The following is a 7,632-nucleotide window of genomic DNA, read 5'->3' as shown; positions in this document are numbered from 1 at the left end:
GTATGTCTTCCTTAAGGCATCTTTAAACGGTAGAGTAAAACGTACGAGTCAATGTGTGAATGCATTAAAGATTTTGGTGGACATTCACGAAAGCATGAACCAAATTAGAAAAGGCTCTTTTTTCGATAAATATGCATTCGCTTAAGTTGCAGGGAGTTTACACGGTGCATTTTCGTGCTCATTCACGTATTCATACATTCGGGCATTAAGTCATCATGATTTATGGTCTAGATTCGAAAAATTATATTTAAAAGACACGATTTTTGATCCTAAAGAATTAGAGGCAGAGGTTGGTAACAATGTAATAGATGGAAAATTTAGTGTTTTCATAATTTTTCGTTGGGTTTGAGGCCATTTTAGAGAGAATCGATTCGACGACCCTTTGTCGTACCTTGCGTCGTTCACGCCAAACATTTTTTTAAATCAGTCAGTCAGTGGTCAGAAGTGCGTTTTATAGAAAATTGTTTATCCTGTAGCCATTTCGTCAGGCATACCATAGGCAACTGCGGTGTTCCCGATGTTGGGGAAATGCGAAAGACACTGGCGTAGTCCGGACCCCCCTCCTCTCCTAAAAAAACATAATTACTTTGCCTCAGAAAATATAACAAAATATTGAAAAATCATGAATTTGCAGAATTTTCTTAGAAAACTTAAGTTTTCCGATTATGAAAAGTGTCAACATTAGTTAAAAACCATCTACTTAATACCCTTTTTTAAATTTTCCCACCTGGTTTTCGACCCACCCCCCAAACAAAATTTCTGGCTACCCCACTGGCGAAAGATACTTAATAGCTTACTTTGAAAGTGCTGCAAACCTGCGTGTCTATTGACATCATAAACTCTAGTAATTCAGAACGAGAAAGTGCAGATCAAGACGAGAGTTTCCTCGTCGAAGGCATAGCAACAGGTGATACGTGTGTTGGCAACAAGTGCTATCAAATAACAAAACACACTGCGTGTTCGCAACTGCGTTTCACTGACCAAACGTAACGAAAAGAAAACTATAAACAAAACGTATAGTAGAATGAAATAACGCCTCCGGGTGGGCTCGAACCACCAACCTTTAGGTTAACAGCGGGACGCACTGGGCGAATGCGCCACGGAGGCGATGTAGGAAGAGGATTTCTATCGGAATAAGGATTTGTCTACGGTGACACCTAACTTTTCCTTGATTAAAATTAGATAGAAAATTTAGTGTTTCTGCAGATGTCAGAAGTGATAGATGCTAAGATTTTTTTCGTATCTCGTCTCCTTCACACCAAACATTAGTATGAATCAGTCGGCGGTAGTGGTCGGCTGTGGATTTTATAGGATATTATGCTACGCCTAGGCGATAAAGAATTCTAAATACACTCAGTGTGATTGATAAAGCTATTTATATTTTATCCCCACAAGCAAAAGTATAAATAAATTAGTTATGAAAGATAAAAATTATCCTTACTTGCTTATTTTGTTGGATATGGAGCCATTAGACGCTTTTCACAAGAGTAAAGCCAAATCGTAAGATCCAATTATAGTTTGATATCCACTACTTAGTCCACTCTTCTACACTAGTCCACTCTTCTTCCGTAATTTATTTGTTAACACAACAAGCTACACAATACAACACGATCGCCACAAGGTGCTTCCACACGTACACAATCGAACACACTTGACACTATGTATCGTGCGCTAATCCAGTGATTTCCAAATTGGGATTTTTTCACTCCACATTGACCAATACACTTATTCACAATGCACCACGAAACAATAAGATCTTAGATAAGTGTAAAATCCTTCATGTTATTAGAACATGGGAATAATTTCTTCACTACACAGAAAAGGCGCACCAACCGCTCAGGAATAACATTCAACACTCTCGTCACATGGTTACCCAGCAACTGAGCGATCTCCCGAGTGGCTTCGCACCGATGCGATATTTTTTCTCCACCCTCAACTCTAAATTGCGTCATGCCGAAGGCCTAAAGACACGACGTTTTCCTACGGTTAGTACGTGACCACAGTTAACAGCATTTTAAACCCGCAAACATTGAAGTAAATACGGTCGGCTGAACGGCAGTGATTCGTCATGTTAACAGTGCGAGAGAGTGTTAGCGACCATTCACGATGCTTTCGTTCGGAATACATAGTGATTCTTGGTTATGTGTTATGCTAATCTACGCACCTCAGTGGTTGTAATCTAACCTGGGGTTAACGTATGTCTCATGTTTCGGAAAGATTCGAAATATCTATGCTTAAAATTTCGAATTAATAGTGAATAACGAAATCAAAAGCATTCGTCACTCCCATTAGAACCACTCCTGCAGATTCGCAGAGCTAAGCTCCGCATGAACAAACACCAGTTCGAAATCGCAGGCGTATTGCCGTCTTCACCAAGAGAAAATCCAACGCGATAAGATATTTCTTGGACGACGCAGCGAGCTGAACGACAGCTACGCATCGTGTTAACCGCGCGTGTGAATGCTAGCGATTATTCACGATGCGTTCGTTCGGAATCGAGAGAAATTCTTCCCTTTTAGCGCATTGCCAAATAGGTACAATGTGAAGCGGGGGGTAAGAGATCAGACCCCACAAGAGCGGCTGGCGATAGAGTCGCCTCGAAATTAAAGGCACTAATGTGAGACTCACAAATCCGCACAATGGAATGGCGATCGTCATATTTCGCCATCGGCTGAATCATATTATCGTCACTGAAAAGATGACACGGGTGCGTACTGGGGATTCTTGTATCTGGCGACAGCAGAGATATAAGTGGTCCTGGAAAAGAAACCCGAATAAGAGCAAAACACGCAATGTTTTTCAAGCGGATTCGATTTGCATAAAAATTTGGGATTGAGCAAATTTAACCCGTGACTTCAAAATATATCTTATGCCGAACGACGAATTTTATTTTATAGGGCTAAAAACTACCCCTAAAATTTCAAGACTTATAAAATTACATTCTGAAGCTATAATTCAGGGGTGGTCTGGTCAGGTCGGCTGGTCCGCCCCGAGGGCCCCCCACAATGTTCGCGTCTATCGTGAATAGCGTATCTACATACTACCCCGCAAGACGTCTAGAAAGGCGTGTGGCAGGGGTTGTTTGGATACTATCCCTTTACAAATAAAAATGAAATGCTGAAATGAAATCACGTCTAGCCTTTTGACGATAAGGGAAAAACGAATTCTGATATCTAATTTATCGCTTCTGTCGGACCTGGAAATACAGTGTAGCTCTAATATTTTGCTCTCCGTGTCGCTTTTAAAGATATCCCCTCTCAATTGTTCAAACAATGTAAGCCTAGCGTCCAGCCTCCGAGTCTCTTTGTGTGCGGTTCAAAGACCTTACATTCGCAACCAGACTCTGCAGACGTGTGTGCTTCGCAGCACCGGTCCATGGGCGCTACGCTCGCTACGAGAATTTCTTTTCTGACCGGTCATGAGTGAAGTCAAAATGGCGGAAATGAACGAGGGCGGGAAAATTGGGATTATGAAATCGAAGATATGGTTTTAACTGAGATTTCAGGCGATTAAGGTAATTGAATATTAATGATTATCTTATGATATAATTTAAATGAATTTTATTTTCCAGTATCAAGGTTCCACAAAATAAACCAAGAAACTTTGGACTGTATTTCTCGCATCTACCCCTGCATACTCATTCTAAATGAATGTCATTAGCCTATTAAAATAAAAAGTAGGTATTCTACCGTTTACTCACTTGAAACATATTCACTTACAATGGCTAACGAATATTTTAAAAAAATTAATCCATTCCAATTATTTTTATATCCTACTTTTCCTCAGAGTCTAATTTATGACATTAGAATTGATGTGTCGGTATATGTTCTTACAATCGTTTCTTATTTTAAATGCCCCTTTTAATGGTTTTTGTTGCCTCAGCCGTGAGCACCCAATCACCCCTGACGGACCCTGCTATATATGGGTAATATTTAATTTTCATTAGTTGAGCAGTGGTTGTGTTATGCTTCGGAACATAATTTCAGAATATTTCAATCTTTGAAAATCAGCCCTTATTAGGAGTTAGCGTAAAAAATTATTTAACTACAAAAAATTATTTATCACAGTGTTGATTTAAGAAGGCCATTGCTTGAAATAGGTGCTAATTTCATTTTGCAAATTTTCAACCCTAATAAAACCACTCATTGCACCTACCATTGCATTGCTTTTAAACTAATTAAATATGTATTCTATTAAAGCATTCCACTAATGAGGTTAGGTTTCCATGGGGTACCTAAGAAGAATTCTAGGATCCTCCACTTCCCATCGAAAACTACCCTCTTTAGTACACAGTAAGGCCTACTCCCTTTCATTTTATCTAAAATCCTATTCTCTTCATTCATCTCCACCGATTACCTCACATTCTTCCCTTTAACCTTGTTTTCAACATCCCCTCCCTGCTAAGTACTCGTTCCATCCATACCATCTGTCTCCTCCATATTTCTTCTAAGAACTGCCTCTCTTCACCCACCATCTGCAGCGCTTCGTCCTTTCTCAGCCTCTCTGTCCTTTTCACCCTCTCCATTATTCGCCACACCCACATCTCGAACGCCTCCAAGTTATCTGTTAACTCATTTTTGCCGGTCCAAAGAACGCTACTTTCGCTACAAGACGCTACAGACGGAAGTGCCCCGGAGCACCGCACCATTGGCGCTACGTTCGCCACGAGAATTTCTTCCGGTCAGGGGCCGTATTCTGTATTTCGTCGGTTCCGCACCGATCGGTTTCCCTTTCAAGCCCACCGACTGGACATCATTCCTAACGGACAACGGCACTTTCAGCGATTCAGTATGGTCGTCGGTATCAGAGGCGCAGCTCGGAATCAAGGCTGGGGGGTAGGGGTGGTCATCAAACAACTTTTTTCGAAAGTCAAAGTTCGACATATTACAAAATGTAGCCCGAGGTATCAAATGAACAGAGAAAAAATTTTGTTCATGTAGGTTAATTGACATCCTACGGTTGCACCAGGGCCGTTTATGTTAAGCGTAGGCAACCCGCAACACAAGCCCTCTTTTTACGCTATTTCGCCGATAAATGTCGTGATTTTAATGGTTTTTTCAGCCGATTCTGCACCAGTCATGTATGAAATAGTCGAGGTAAGCGACATAGGTCGAATAATCACGTTTTTTATACAATCATCGGTATTAAAATGCAAATAAACGTAAAAAATTTCTTAATTAATTGCATATATTTTAATTTGGGGTACTCGTATGAGCATGATCGCACTAATATGACCCTACCGTTTATATAGAACAACACTTTTCCCCTCTCCCATCCTAGATTAAGGATCTCCTCATCACCCGCCTATGGACTAATGTCAACGCACTGCTCAGGCTACATCGTCTACGAAAATGGCTCCGTGTTCCAAATTTTGCAGTTCTTCGCCCACCATGAGAACAGGTGCCACTCTGGCTCTCAGGAAGAGTCTCCCTTCAAGTCTTATGACGTACCAGTTAAGATGCAATCTTTTTTGTATCCAAAATTGGTGGAGAGAAATGGTAATTAAACAGATTGGAAGGAAGTTAGCTGCTGAAGGCTATATAAATACAAATTAAAACAAAGTAACATTTGCCGGTATTCTCCTCTTTCTCCATTTCCTCTCTATTCTCCTTTACTATATATATATTCCCTGTACGCTATTGATGTATTGTCTTGTACATGCGGACGGCCTTTCGCAAGGTTTGGTGAGGCAAGGATTTCGTGCCGAAGTGATTTTTTTAATGGAGAAAGCAACTAAAATAAACAATGAATGTATTGACACGGTCTTCAGTTGAGAGTCATCTCTTTGGCGCTCCCTGACAAATGTGTGGGAGATATCTTCCCACATATGAAGATATTATGAAGTATTACTAGTGGGTGAAGATGGAAATGATACAAGAAAGATGAGAATTTGATCATTCGGTCCAGGAGATTGCCCATGTTGTCTCCGACAGAGTGGACCAAGTGTAGAACGACGCGTCTGGACCTTTAATGTCGAACCGCAGCATCCTCATGGCAGTTTAGAGATACCACACGAAATGTAAAAAAATTATGAAGAGCACTAAGAAGAAAAATTCATCTGTTGTCCATCAAGACTTGAAAAAATTTAAGGAAGATGTTAAAATATTGCTTGATTTTGCTCAATGTGTCTTCCGAAATTGGCCTAGTGTATTCGTAAGTCGAAGACGTAAATTAAAAATGAAGAAATATCATTCCTTTTAGACCAAAGAATAAATATCAACCGGAGAACTAGTGATTGGGACCATTGATTGGAAAACCACAAAAAAATAGGAAGAAGGCTGCCAAAGAAAAAAATGATAAAAACGGAGGAATCGTTTGAAAAGAGGGCATCAACATCCATTTCCCAGAAAATTGGTTCTAATTTCAAGTCTTAGTGCTCTAAAGTTCAAGATGTCTCGCCACCTGTGCTCGACGATGAATGGCAACCATCCTCCCGCCCATCCTCAAGTAGCTCGTTGCGCAACATCCTAAAGCTGCATGTGACCTGCCAATCGGTGAAAAGGCACAACGTAGCAAGTGGTTTGCAGCAACCCTCGTGACTGGAGCGTTTGAAGACGTCGGTCAGGTCACACCTGAAAATGCATCGATGATTTTCGACCGGTAGAAAATTGCACGACAAAGGAAGAAATACAGAGAACTTGCGACTTCAGAGGATATGGAAAAGCTTAGAGACCAACCGAGGATAACATTGTTCTTCGAGGGAAGAAAAGACAAGACGAAAATCAGGGAATTGTGCAGCAACAATAAAGTGCGCATCACGACTCAACCGACGAGCATGTAGTTATCCTTTCAGAACCCGGCGGGGTTCATTTGGGACATGCATGAACTGAAACAGGAGATACAGAATGGCTCGGAAACTCTATCCTCGAATTAGTTGAAGCTGCTATAATTGACACGTCTTCCATGCGGTGCATCGGTTGTGGTGGATCACATTCGAACACCGCGACCGGCTGGAAGGGAGGCGCTATATGTTTTATCGACGTGCGTCTCGGGCGTGCCTTATAGATGTAAGTGCCTTGTGCATTCAAATGAACTCCCTCTTCGACTTATAATGGAGAAATTTGATGGGCCAACGACGGGTCCAAATATCTACATTGGGACAATTGGTCGCCAACTGAAGACCTGTGAGCAGCTACCTCTAATGAAATTTCAGACGATTGATCTTGGTCTACCTGATCCTGAACTAAATTCATCTCTCATCAGCAAATACCAAAATTATTCGCTGGACATGGCTCGTGGTATTTCCAGGGGATACATCCCACAAGAGCTGGCTGATCGCGATAATGGGGAAATGAATAACAGCAGATGGGGAATGGCGGCCAACAGAGTGATCCGCGTTTACATAGAAACAAGACGACCAACAGTGGCTTTGAATTCAATAACCGAGACTATGATGAAACCGAGACTATGTTCCTATGTGGTTTACAATGAATAAAAATTGGAAGATTACAGAAGCAGAACATATCTGGGAAATGCTTAAGAGAATAAGACAATTCCGTAAAAACTACAGTTCTTGAGAAATTCATCCAGAGCAAAGAGTTCTTCGCTCATCCAGAAAACATCCTCATTGGTGAATGATGAAGAGAGACGTTTCCCTGAGCTCTGTGCCGCATGCATGCATTGGTGATCTCA

This window comes from Ischnura elegans, chromosome 2 (genome assembly GCF_921293095.1).
Source record: "Ischnura elegans chromosome 2, ioIscEleg1.1, whole genome shotgun sequence".
Classification (NCBI taxonomy): domain Eukaryota; kingdom Metazoa; phylum Arthropoda; class Insecta; order Odonata; family Coenagrionidae; genus Ischnura; species Ischnura elegans.
This window is presented reverse-complemented; position numbering follows the sequence as displayed.